The sequence below is a fragment of the Mus caroli genome, chromosome 10 (genome assembly GCF_900094665.2).
Source record: "Mus caroli chromosome 10, CAROLI_EIJ_v1.1, whole genome shotgun sequence".
In the NCBI taxonomy this organism is placed as follows: domain Eukaryota; kingdom Metazoa; phylum Chordata; class Mammalia; order Rodentia; family Muridae; genus Mus; species Mus caroli.
This window is the reverse complement of record NC_034579.1, coordinates 91,380,764-91,395,248: the sequence shown is the minus strand read 5'-3', so window position 1 is coordinate 91,395,248 and position 14,485 is coordinate 91,380,764. Positions and strand designations below refer to the sequence as shown.

Here is a 14,485-nt window from a genome sequence, read left to right as displayed (position 1 = left end):
TAGCATTGGAAATTTAATTGAGAAAAATACGTAATAAAAAAAATGATGCAACAATTGCACAGCAAAAAAAAAAAAAAAAAAAGAGGTGCTTGCATTTGTTTGTATACTGAAGGGACCAGTATTGGCTAAACACATCCCAACACCAAGTACTCAGCCCAAAAGAGAATTTTTTTTTTACACCAGAGAGACAAAAGGCAAGGAATAAGTGACAAAGAAAGGGGAAAGGAACAAAGGACAAAGGAAAGGAAATATTATCCAGGAGGGATAAAGGACAACCATTGAATTGAGAGAAAACAGGCATGGCTCATAGGCAATTGTCAGGTTATAAATTGAAAGGAGGAAACCTTGTGTTAAGATGAGGTCGTTAATTTTGGTTGGGCCTTTTAGTGAAGGAAGAAAATGATGTCTTTTCACTGCAGGACTTCAATAGCTTTTTTTAGCTGGACCTTGGTAGGCAGTCTCAGGAGGACAGAGTGGCCAAATAAGGAAATAGTTGGTGGCTAGCTTTAGGAATGCAATCTAATTGGCTTTTTTTTTAACCAAGACAGAGGAAATTGGAGAGAAAGGAAAGCTGCCAAATCATGTTTACTAGTCCTGGACCAGCTAAAGTCCCTTCATGTATACTGCCATATAAGTCACTACTGTCATAAACAGTAGTGTTTATGTCGTTAAGAATTTAATATTATATTCCTAAACACACACACCAATTAATGAAAGAAGAGACCACAGATTTGAAAATGAGCAAGGAGAAGTTTACTGGAGGAATTAGGAAAGGGAGGGGGAAATGTTAAAACAATATTATAATCTCAAAAATATGCATTTAAAAAATACAAAGCTATCTTTAAAAAGAGAGGAATAAAATAGAATGGAGTTATTGATCTCATCTTCCTTTTCTCCATCATGTTTCGGCATGCCAAGGAAGATCACCATCTTCTCAATAGGGATATGGTATTTCCTAAAATCCAACTATACCAGGCTTTGAAGTTGAACTTCCCAGACAATAGAATTAGAGACATAAATCTTTGTTATTTAGACCATTCCCCCTTTAGTTTTCTAGAGCATCCTTAAATTTGTTATGAAAGTGAAAGCAATGGCTCATTGTTCAGAATTCTTATCTCGGAATTGGCAGAGCTTAGGAGTCCTCAAGAAGCTGAGCCCATTAACTTTGCGGAAGTGAACTGATACAAAAGTTTAGACATGAGGGCTTCTGGTGGCAGAGAATAGTTACTGAATAAGTCTAAATGTTTTAGTTATGTATTGCCTTCTAGAGCTGAGTATGTCTAAGTGGAAACATTGAATTGAAGGTCATCTGTGATACACATGCTGAGTATAAACAAAGTGATCATCACATATCATGAAATAATTGCTTTCAGTCATGTGCCATGCCTGTTGAAGCCATGTAGACCTATGGAAACTGGGAGTTTTGTGTATGACACTAATGAGATAAACAGACTAAAGAAGGAACACGACAGAAGTTGACAATAGTGAGCTTCAGTGATACAATACAGAATGTGTCTGCACATTAAATTTAAGGAGTACAAGTTTGTTTTGGCTCACAGCTCAATAGTAGCATCCCTCTTGGTTGGAGATGAGCAGCAAGTGGGGCTTCAGGCAGTTGCTCACAATAGATCCCCATCAGGAAACAGCTGAATGGTATGTTCAGCTCACCTTCTCCTTATACCATCCAGGATGTCAGCTCACAGAATTTGTACTCTCCCACACATAGAGAGTCTTCTCATCTCAGTTAACTCAATCTAGAAACTCTCACAGACTTGCCCAGAGGCTTACTACTATGGTGAGTCCGAGTCCCATCAAACTGATCTCTCCATCTCTGTTCATTTTAATTGATATTAGTATGCATCATCTCAATCACCAGTGATTTTTCCCCCTCACTGTATTTGAATCCCTTTGTATTGTTCTTTTCATTTTAATTTACATCATGGTTAAGAATTGTTTTAACCTCAAAATTCAGGAGACTGTAAATTTGTCAAGAGAGGTGGTGCTGTGCATAACTTATCGTAGCTCAGAGTGATGTACGCATTGTCACTTCAGTGATGATCACCTTCATCTAACTGGTTTGGATTTAGCCTAAAGGCCTGTCCTTTCCCAGACTGGACTGCATATGCTTTCTTAGAGATGAGCCAGCATCTCTTGCTCATGCTCCTTTATGCCTGTACTCATCAGCATCTTCAGCACTGCATCCATCAGCCATAGGGTTTGACTGAATCTTACAAATGCCAGGCAGGTTCCACATAGCAGATGAGTGTATTTTAATGCTGATAGTAACATTTACTGAATGTCACTGGTTGCAGTGACAAAAATTAAGACTTACTTGGCAATGCTGGCAACAGACATAAAATCTGGAGATGATGTCCTTCCCTTCCCGCATATTGATATAATTTGCAAGTATAGGTACTGCCATGGTTTTGTTTGGGAATGCATCTTACTTCTGGTTACATTGGCATTTTTAATTGCTTTCCTCTTTACCAGCTGGCATATTGCACAATGCACAGTTGGTTTTCATTATTCGTGGTAGTTATGTTCAAGAAATAACTGAAAATGCTGAATGAGTGAATGGTGAGCCACTGCTGCTAGTCATTCCTGTTAATTACCCATCACAGGATGTTGGACAACTGGTGGAGATCTAAAGCTGGATGTACGTGTTTAAACATATCTTGTCTCATATGTATGCCTGCCTTGTTAACGTGGAACCTGCGGGATGGTAACCCTTGCCTGAGAAAATATATCTAGCATTAGTGTTTTCTTCGAAGCACGTATATCACTATCATCTTGTGTATAGGTCACTAAACATCATTTCAGAAATATAGTTTTGAACTGGCCTTTCCTGGGAATGTACAGGTTGGAGAGTCAAGCTCATTACCATTCTGTGAATTTCTGGAGTCATCACACAAGTGCTGCCATTGTCATTTCTAAAATTATTATTTAACATGTAGATGGACTAACAATCAGAATATATTTATTATGTGAAAAAAATCTATCTTGATGACAAGTATTGTCAATGAAAGGAAAACAACAGATATGGAATCGGTGGTGTATATTGTTGAAACATGTATGTAATAATGATTTTTTTTTGGTTATGCTAGAAATTCCACCGGAGTCAAACATAATACATCATATTAGCTATTTCATGACGTTAAATTTTGTTTATTAATTTCCTCATTATTCCATCCACTTGCATTTTTTTATTAGTGGTAAGAAACAAACTTTTTAACAGTGCCAGGAGGTGGCTCAGTGTGTAAAAGAATTTACTGTTCTTACATAGTATCCTGGCTTGGCTTCCAGCAACCAAATATTGGATGACACCATCTCCAATTCCAGTTTCAGGGGAACCAACATTCCACTTTTGGTTTCTACAAGCACCAGACCTACACACATGGTATGCACAGACAAATGCAGACAAAATACTTGCCTATAAAATATTTTTTTTAAAAATTTTTAGTATTGCCATATATAATTACTATTGTGCACTCTAAACTTCTAATTGTATACTTTTGTCTCTCTGAAAAGCAACACTCCAGTGTTCTGCATTAATTCACACTTAACCTAAATAAGCTCAATTTAGCATTCTGTCTATCTGCTAACCTATCCTCTAGTCCTCATTCAACAACCTCCCTTTTGTTTAGCTCATTCTTCTATCTTGGTCCTTGGAATTTAGCATGTATTTGTCCTTTCTAAAATAATAATAATACATATATATATATATATATATATATATATATTTGCCATCTTCAGTATCTAGCACAATTTCTAGCCTGTCAAATAGACAAATGAGGTGGGCCAAAATAAAATGTGGGCAAGAAATTCATTTCAAACTTGAAGAAGAATATTTAACTCAAACAGGAAATGCAAAGAGCTTGAACAAACTAGAGTCTAATACGACTAGTGAGAAGTTACAATAAAAAATAAAGTCCAGAATTGACTTATTTAAGAAAGAAAAGCTTCTATGTGCACAAATGTTAGGGAAGCCATGCTTAAACTTTTCATGTAGTGAAAGTTAGATGATTCAGCAAGCATAACACGATTATTTTAAAAGCTAAAATCATGCTAGAATATATTAATAGAAGCTGGTCTAGTTTATCATAATAATCTTGCTTCCATATTTGGCAATAATCAAGTCTTTGCTGAAGTATTTATGAAAGTTGTAGAGAATTTGGATTCCATTCAAGGAAGAGCAACAAAATGAAAATGAGACTACAGAAAGATGAAAGGGACTCTGGGACTCTGTGGGGGTCAGAGGGCACCAAAGAGGACCATGGATTAAAAGTTGTCACAGATCTCAGCCCAATACTTGGCACAAGCTTCAATAAAACATCACTTGATTAATTAAAGTACTTAAATTATTGCTTAAAGGCCAGAGACTAATAGTCATACATTATTAGTTCACTGGCCAAAGCTGCATGAAATAAATTAAAGTTCTAGAAATACATTTGGGGTGATTTAAAAAGAGTCTCCTGGCTCTTGCGAATGATAAAATACTATAACAAACTTCAGCAATAGAACATGAGTTGCATACATTCTTATTGGAGACAGTTAGAAAAGATGGTTCTTTGAGCTGTATGAATGCAGTGCAGCCTACCCAGGGATACCTGGGTTGCTTGTCATTCTTGACTTCTTACTCAGATTTTCAATGCTTATTGATTCTGACATCAGCTACTGTTTTGTTTAAACAGTTTAAACTTTGCACATCATAATCATTTTTATATTTCTAACTTTTGCCTCCACACAGAAACAAGTGTGTCCACTTACATGTTTTATGAGATTTTGCCTGATGGAGATTTAAACTGAGATACCAAAAAAAATTAGATATAGATTGATTCCATTTCTTGAACAAACAGTAGCACTAACAAGTTCCTAGAACCAATTTTTAACCTAAATTCCGAGGATGGTGTTTTTAAATGTTTTATAACATATACCTCTTTTATTCTTTATTGGCATTTTTTTTCACAGACGCACACCGTTGCTGCTCACTGGAACTTATAGGAAGTAAGAGAAAAAATGGGGATTCAGGAACATTTCTTCTTACTTACAGATTTTTAAATTATTCTACTGCATTTATCTAGATAGCTGATATTTTTTTCAAAAGCTATTGATTTTCATGCCTATTGAATGGCATGTTCTTCCATGGTGCTGAGGCCCAGTTGAGTTTCATGGGGAGTAAGTATGATTTGCTTACAAGAAGCCTGTTTTGAAATGCTCTTGGAAAAAGATTATGGGGAGATTATATATACTGAATTGAGTCAGTAGCAGATGAGAAAATCTCATCAGCCTGTGTCTGAATGTGAATATCCAAGGTGCGCAGGACTTCTTCAGAGTTGTACTAGACTGGGGCAGCATTACCTGATACACAGGAATAGTAACTAACTTGATGAGACAGATAACCCATATGTGGAAGAGATTCAACTGTGGGCCACAGCCCAAATGCAGTGATGCACACCAATGTGTAAATACCTAGCCTTGTGCTTTCTTAATGCTGAAGAAATAGAAGCTGTTAAAATTTACCTCTTTACAATAATAGATAGTAACACGAATAAGGAGAAGAGAGAGAGAGGAGAGAGAGAGAGAGAGAGAGAGAGAGAGAGAGAGAGATCCAAGCATAATGGCTGGATGTGGAACAATTTATGCAAAGACTCACTGAGAAGGAGGCTTTTACCCAAGCATCTGAAATAGATGAGATGATGATCCAGGTAATTTTACTGTGAAGAAATAGATTCACCCCCAGAATTCTGAAAAACATGCATGGAATGTTGGAGGTGTTGCAGAGAATCAGGGCAGGGAGCTGGGCAGTGTGGCTAGATCATAGCATGCAAAGGACAAAATGACAAGACAGAGAAGCCAAAGACATGCTAACAGCTAGGAAGCCAGACGCTCCATGGGATCTATAACACATTAAGCAGTTTGACATTTATTCTCAATGAGTTAGAAAAGTATTTGAGACTTTTGGGGAGAGGTGTGAATTAGCTGGCAAATGTCCCAGGCTCCTCTCTGTGTTAAGAACAGGCTCTAAGGAGACCAAAGGCAAAAATAGGATAAGAGTTAAATTACCAAAACAGTCCAGGCAATAACGGGTGCCATTCAGGTGGAGTGGTTACACCCTGGGTTCACTGGAAAGTAGAATCAATGGAACTTGCTGGCAAGCCTTATCAATTTACTTTTATGTATGTAATGTATTATTGCAATGTAATCAGAGCATTAAGTTTCTCAGAGTCTTAGTATAATTTGTTCAATTTAAGGACACTATCTACATTCTACTGAACAGGCTGTGAAGGATAAATGAGAAGTGTGAATGAGGTGCAGACATCAGGATGCCAAGCAAACAGTGCTTGGCTCCAATAAGATGCCTTCAACCTTTATCAGTATGTTTTTTGACTCCTTTGTATCTTTTGTATGAAAGCACATATTCACTCTTACCAGTATGTCTAACTTGTAGACTATAGGCTGAATATATCTCAGAATATCTACAAACACGCTCAACACATTGGTTGAAGACAACGCTCTGTCAAAAGGTATCCCTGCAAGTCAAATGCAAACTGGCAAATGAAATTAATTTTTCTTTTGTTTTAAAGAGGAAAGTACAGAGTCTTTAATTAATTGCAATGATTTATGAGAAGGTCTATTGAAAGTTAATGCAGAGCCCTCGAATTTATTTCTAATGTGATGGTGTCTTCAACTTCAGAATGAAGGTTCTAACTGGTTGACTTTTGAATCCTTCCAGATATAAGAACTGAAACGTACCCGGGTGGGTTTTGAAAATGTGCTCTCTGAATTTTAAAGGTTTCCTTTAGAGAAACATATGCTCTCCCAGCTGTCTATGTCTAATAAAGCAACCACTGACAGAAGGGAGTAAAAAAGAAATGGAATGTAGCATTTCAGAAGTGCCCCACACACACTGAGGACTTGGCCATATGAATGCAGTTGATGCTGGCTAACAGGAAAATGGGAATTATGGGAAAATGAGAGCCCCTACCGATGTGCGCGGGATTCCCGACTTCTAGGTGCAAAACTATTTACAACACATAAGTAGGAAGCCAGAAAAATCATGGGTTATTAAAGTAAAACAAACAGTGAGTTGTTTCAGTTATGGATAAAGTATTGGTAAGAAGGTGTTGTGAGAATTTGCAATGTTGGGGAGGTCTCTGTTACAGTGCCTGTGTGTTATATAGGGTGGTGCGCGCATGAGTATCACGTGTGCAAGAAAAAAGTCGAATGTATTACAACAGTTTATACTGTTTTCACTTGAACATTTGAGGTAAATTCAGAGTGGTCCAAAGTTTTGAAAGAAGGAAAAAGCATCAAACCGACTAATAACTAACATAGTTTTCAAATTGGTTTGGTAAAGTAAATAAAACATTTTTTTGTTTTTTGTTTTTTTTTTTTTGGTTTTTTTCGAGACAGGGTTTCTCTGTGTAGTCGTGGCTGTCCTGGAACTCACTCTGTAGCCCAGGCTGGCCTCGAACTCAGAAATCCGCCTGCCTCTGCCTCCCGAGTGCTGGGATTAAAGGCGTGTGCCACCACGCCCGGCTAAAACATTTTTTTAATATAACACCTGGCATTTATTAATTGTACAATTTACCTTTCAAGGCCAGTGTGGTTTTAGACCACAGATAATTCCAATCTTACTTTTCCATAAATATGACAACGTTAACAGGACTACTGGGACCCCTAAAATGGAATATAGATTCTTCCACCCAGTCCTGTCTTTCTAGACACTCTTCCCTAAATCAGGCAATGTTGGAACAAGAATATTAAAATTCCAGAAAACTTTACTAAATGTTCCCTTCACAATCCTCTGCAGAGTTGCTTTAAAATACAGTTTCCTTTGCCATATGTGAACCCTCCCACCTTCTGGGTAGGACCCAGAAATCTCACTTTCAGATCTTTGAATTCAATTTTTTTTTACAAAGAAAATTCAAAAGTCATGGGAGATAACATAACTGAATATAGGAGAAAGCATGAACAAATAACAAATTATTATCTTTTGCTTTGCTTGTATGCAAATTATGTGGACTTACATTCATATCACTGGGTCATATTTTGAAGATCATGTTTTTAAAAAAAAAAACTAGGTGAAATACATAAAGTTTTGAATCACTATTTTTGTTTGACCCAGCATTTGTAATTTTTTTCTGGAATGTTTTGAAGACACAGGAAAGTATTTACAAAAAAAGCTGTTTCAATGATATAACATGAAGTTCAGATCTGGTACTTGTAACAGTGAAGGAAAAGAGCAGACAGCATGAAAAACCAAAGGAAAGGGTATGAAGTTTCTGTAAAATCAAAGAAAAGGTTTAGTGAGGCAACATTACCCATTTGGGAATGGAAGTGTGTGTGTGTGTGTGTGTGTGTGTGTGTGTGTGTGTGTGTGTGTGTATGTGAGAGAGAGAGAGACAGAGACAGAGACAGAGACAGAGAGAAAGACAGAGAGGAGACAGACAGACAGAGACACAGCAACACAGAGATAAGAGTTAGTGTGTGTGTGTGTGTGTGTGTGTGTGTGTGTGTGTGTGTGTACATATCAATGTATGTGTTTAAGAATTTTGGGTCACAATAATACTATTGGAAACAGAAGAAACGACTACAAGACTATAAAACTGTGATGTATATGAAACCAGGTATGATCTGTGGCAATTTAATTTTCAAAAGGAATAAAAATGCTGAGGCATTTCTCACCTGTTCCCAGAGTCTGTGTCGTTGACTCTGCACCATCACAACCCCAGCACCCAAGGGCAGGTGGGGTCAGGTGACAAGTAGTGCAGAGCACAGGCAACAGGAAGAGCCCGTTAGAGGACAGTTATGGTAGCTTCCTGTTTACAAGCATAACAGAGTATCGATAACGATGTCATGGATTGGTGCTTGTCCATGGGATGGGTTTCAAGTTGAGCTGGTTATTGGTTGGCCGTTTGTCAGTTCCTGTTGCTGAATTTCTTTTAGATAGGACAAAATTGGGTCAAAGTTTTGTGTGTTGGTTGGTTTATCCCTCCACTGGAGATTCTAACTGGCTACAGGAGGGGGTGGGGCTTTTCAGGTTCCATGGCCACACTGTTAGCATTATGCATGAGGGTAGGGATTGGGGGGGATCTTTAGGAAGTCCCAGAGATGTAAGATGGGGGAGGCTGTCAGGAATCAACAAAAATATCTTTATGGTTGGGAGGCCACCACAACCTGTGGTGAACTGTACTAAAAGGTCACAAAATTAGGAAAGTTGAGAACCATGGAAATAAAGGATCCTTGTTCCAGGAAGGCTCAGTATATGATCACAGAATTATTGATTAGAGTTAAAGATCAATAGGCTAGCAACACAAGGACCCAGCATGGAATACAGCTTATTCACAAGAGGGTTAGCATCAGGCTTTGGGGAGGGGGGTATTGTTCTCATGAGTATAACAGCACATACTGCATACTTGGGAATCTTCCAAGGCTGGCAAGGTTTTCAGAGAAGCATTATTATCAAGGAATACAGAGAGCTGAGCAGAGCAGAGGCTGTGAGTGCCAGGGGAGCATCTTGAAAGGGGCTGGCCTGGCTTATAACTATTCCCAGTCCCCTTAAACTTATCCTCCCTAAACACAGCCTCATTGTTCTCAGAAACTGGACTCTGAACCTGCGGATTCATGCTCTGTGAACCTTCTCTGGAAATGCCTGACAATCTTATCTTTTAATTTGTGTTGAAAGTGTCATCTGGTAAAGCCCTAGAGAATGGCCTAGGTCATCGAAGCTTGCCCCATCCTGTGCCTTCTTACCTCCACTTCCATGAGCCACTGCCTCCTCAGCCCCTGAACAAAGGCACAAAGGCTATTCCAACTTTCACTACATGCCTGGACATAAACTCTCTCTCTCTCTGTCTCTCTCTCTCTCTCTCTCTCGTGTGTGTGTGTGTGTGTGTGTGTGTGTGTGTGTGTGTGTGTGTGTGTATGTGTTTCCCTCTCTGCATGAGTGCGTGTGGTGAGGATAACTGGAGTTGTGGGCCAAACACAGGCATCTGTGAGAACTTTGCATTTGCCTGCCTGTGTTCATTCATATAACACAGCATTCACCATTAAAATCCATGTGTGTCTGTGTGTGCATGTCTGTGTCTGTGAGTGCGTGTGTCTCTGTGTGTGTGTATGTGTTTGTGCACATGTGTGTGTATATGTGTGTGTGCATATGTGGTGTGTGTGTCTGTGTGTGTATTAATTTAAGAGATAAATCACAGAAGAAATAAAAAGCTCTCTCCCCTGTTCCTTTATATGGAACACAAGAGCTTTGTGCTGTCCCTCACAGACTCTGGGTCTGGACCCTGATAGGAAGGATTCATACCTCACAGAGAAGAGCTAGGAACAGTGGTGCCAGTGAGCAGTGAGGCGGCCCATCAAGGAGATAGGGAGGATGGATGAGGAACCATCCTTGAGGCTGCAGGGGCTGAGGCACTTTACATTCTGAGCAGTTGCCAAGGTAGCATTTGTGAGAGACGGGGAGGGTGTCCCATCAAGATTCCAAATGGAACCAGGACAAAGTTTTCATGACTGCCCTGAACCTGATGATGATAACCCTTTCCTGACGAAGGCCCCTCTGAGGGTACCAGACAGAAACACTGCAAGGGTCATATAAGTTGGTACAGCAAATCCTTTTCAAGAGTCTATTTATAGAAACTTCGCTTTGAATCTGAAGCAGCCTCTTATGTTGAATGCAGAGGAAACATCAAGGTACAGCTAGGCAGAAGGAGCCACAGCATGGCAGTGAAGTGCTTGGGTCACATTTTAGTATATTCTGCTTTTGTTTTACTATTTAGGACTTTTAGATAGAACCTTCATTTCCATTCCAGAATAGCCTAGAGTTCACTGTGTGGCAGAGAGGTGCCTTGAACTTTTGACTCTCCCGTTTCTACCTCTCTAGAGCTGAGATTACAGACACAGGTTATTACACAGGGCTGCCTTTTCATTCTGTGAAGCTGGTTACTGCAAAATACTTGTGAGTTTTCAGCAACAAAGGAAATAGCTCTCAGCTCTCCATTGTCAGTTACCAACTTTTCAACTGGGATGTAAGACCTTAATTAGTTTTATGGTTCATTTAGAAAATGGGGTTTTGGGGTTCGATGCTCAGGACGTAATACATATTAAGTTTCCTTGCAAATGACTGTGATAATGCTGATACTGTAATTCAAAATTTCAGGGGATTGTAGGATGCATCAAAGCACTCTGTACTAGGTCTAAGAGAGGAAGTTACAGCCATGCATCCCCTAGGCCAGTTCCATGTCTCTTGAACCTGAAAGACTTAGGTGGAGCAGTGGGAAATTCAAAACATGGCAAACAGAAGTGGAGAATTTACAAAGCAAAGTGGGAGAGAGACTGGGTGAGAGCGATCAACATCAAAGATGTGGGCCTTTGAAGGGAGAAGAGGATGAAAAGGAAAGAAATGTTTTCTTTTTTTGTGAATTCTATGCAGGTTTTTATTCCGCATCACTTCTACTTCCAAGTGGCTTGGCTGTTTTATATACTATTGTTTCTTCCTTTCGATATAAAATATCTAACTAAGCATAACTCAGGGTCTCTCCTTACTCAACCAGAAAATTGAGCACGTGAATGAAGAATCACAGAAGAACACTAGAGGACCTGGTGAGATGGCTCGGAAGGTAAATGTGCTGGCTGATAAGGTGACCCCAGTTCTAACCCCTTAAACCCACGTGGGTGAAGGAAAGAACCTACTCCTACAGGTCATGTTCTGACGTACACGTACAAGCGATGCCCCCTCCCCCCCCTCTCTCTCTCTCTCACATACACACACACACACACACAATAATGTAATAAAACACTTTTGAAGGCTGAGAGGCCAACAAGAAAAATCCACTGTAAATCTAAAGAAAGTATTAATCACTGCATGCTTTTTAAAAAGATTGTTGCGCATTTAGCCCAGAAACTAACATCCAAGTATAAAATTTCACAGCCTTTTCCACAATTAACAAAAATCTCAGAGTATATCCTTTTGACATATCATTTCTTATATGTATATTTGAGGTTTTTAAGGTAAATCAAATGCATTTTTTAATGGTTTCAGAAAATGGAAAGAAGACTTTAAAATCATGTTCATAGTGTGTCTCGGTATTTATACACACAGAGCCCTCTCCCCCCCCACACACATACATGAAGATATAAAGCAGTGTTAGTGTAAGGTTTATGTGCTAACACCAACTCAATTTAAAAAACAAAAACAAAACCCAAAATACGACTGTAGCTTCTTAGAAAACAGCGCCATCTAGGGGAAGCCGACAGAGCCTGCATTATATCTGCAATGCACCACCTTGCCGCTAAATTCCAATGACAGATGTTAAAGAAAAAAGGAAATGATTACCACATTCCAGACAGTGAGTTCATCTAGAAAGCAATACCAATAGGGTCTGGAAAGATTCTGTTTGCACCACTTTATTTCTATTGCTCACATCAGGCCTGAGTATAGCTTTTGTTTACACATTTGAATTGGATTCCCCATTCACTCTTCAATATCAATACAGTGATAAAAATAAATAGGTTTTAGAAAGGAGTTATATATTGGTACAAGACTAAAACTTATCTGGGGAAACTTTTGCTATTTGAGAGCAACTTTAAATAACGTTATTGGTACCCAAACAGGTCTGAAGGTGCTAACGTGGTTGGGTTTTGTTTTGTTTGTTTTTGAGTAAATGAAAGCTTGAAGTTATCTCTTCCTTAAACTCAGTGTCTACAATGGCTTTCTCTAGGCCTCCAAACAGTAGCAAGTAAAATGCAATCTAATTTACTTAAATGTTAAAATCAGGCTATATATCTTCAATTTTCTTTCTAGTTTTTTTTTTTTTGATGACCATTTTAGAGAATTACAAAATTTCTGAAAGCATATTGAACATACTCATATTCTAACATTAACATCACTTTTTAGGTAAAATATTTTGAAAGAAATTAACAAAACATTGGGAAGCTTAAATGATACCTGACTAGATCAAGATTGAATGCCATGTTTGAGTAAGTTGCTGACCTTAAAAGTTGACTCTTTTTACAAAACCCTAAAGATAATTCTTCATTAAAATCATATGACTTATAGGTAAGACTTTTTTGGTCAATTATGTGATTGTAAATTTTTGTGTGTTATTTATGTATGTATGCATGTTCAACTGTGTGCACATGTACATGCGAGTGTAGTATGTGAATGTAGATGCCAGCTTTTATGATTTGCATATCTGTCTCAATTGCTCACCAAGACAGTTTTTTACACAGAATATCTTTATTTTATTTTATTTTATTTTATTTTATTTTATTGTATTTTGATTAGATATTTTCATCATTTACGTTTCAAATACTATCCTGAAAGTCCCCTATACCCTACCCCCGGCCCTACTCCCCAACCCACCCACTCCTGCTTCCTGGCCCTGGCATTCTTCTGTACTGGGGCATATGATCTTCGAAAGACCAAGGGCCTCTCCTCCCATTGATGGCCGATTAGGCCATCCTCTGCTACATATGCAACTAGAGACACAGCTCTGGGGGGGGGTACTGGTTAATTCATATTGTTGTTCCACCTCTAGGGTTGCAGACCCCTTCAGCTCCTTGGGTACTTTCTCTAGCTCCTTCATTAGGGGCCCTGTGTTCCATCCAATAGATGACTGTGAGTATCCACTTCTGTATTTGCCAGGCACTGGCATACCCTCTCAAGAGATAGCTATATCAGGGTCCTGTCAGCTAAATCTTGCTGGCATATGCAATAGTGTCTGAGTTTGGTGGTTGTATATGGGATGGATCCCCGGGTGGGACAGTCTCTGGATGGTCCTTTATTCTGTCTCAGCCTTATTTATAATAGCCAGCAGCTGGAAAGAACCCAGATGTCCCTCAACAGAGGAATGGATACAGAAAATGTGGTACATTTACACAACTCAGCAATTAAAAACAATGAATTTATGAAATTCTTAAGCAAATGGATGGATCTGGAGCGTATCATCCTAAGTGAGGTAACCCAATCACAAAAGAACACACATAATATGCACTCACTGATAAGTGGATATTGACCCAGAAACTTAGTCTACCTAAGATACAATTTGTAAAACACATGAAACTCAAGAAGAAGGAAGACCAAAGTGTGGATACTTTGTTCCTTCTTAGAATGGGGAACACAATACTCATGGAGGGAGTTAACAGAGACAAAGTTTGGAGCTGAGACACAGAAAATCTTATTGAACCTAGAGTTCACTGATTTAGCAAAGACTAGATGGCCAGGGAGCTCTGGGCATCCACCTATCTTTGTATGCTCAGCCACAGGGTTATGAACACACACCATGACGTGTGGCCTTTGATATAGGTCCTGGGAATCTGAGCTCAGTTTTCTTGTGTTTGGGCCATAAGCACTTTATAGAATGAGCCCTCTCCATCATCCTTGGATTGTGAATTTTCAGTAGTTCAAGAATAATAGTGTATACAACACAGCTCTATCACCCCTGGGCATATACCATAGGATTTTGTAACCCACTGTGGT

At 38.8% G+C, this 14,485-nt stretch overlaps 1 long non-coding RNA gene across 1 annotated transcript; it reads left to right on the top strand.

Annotated features, from left to right (window-relative positions):
* The first annotated feature begins 10,549 nt into the window (after window positions 1-10,549).
* On the top strand, window positions 10,550-12,963 carry LOC115032136. The gene is made up of 3 exons (XR_003837775.1): window positions 10,550-10,698; window positions 11,559-11,624; window positions 12,902-12,963. It is a non-coding gene; the product is annotated as an uncharacterized LOC115032136 (long non-coding RNA).
* The last annotated feature ends 1,522 nt before the right edge of the window (window positions 12,964-14,485 follow it).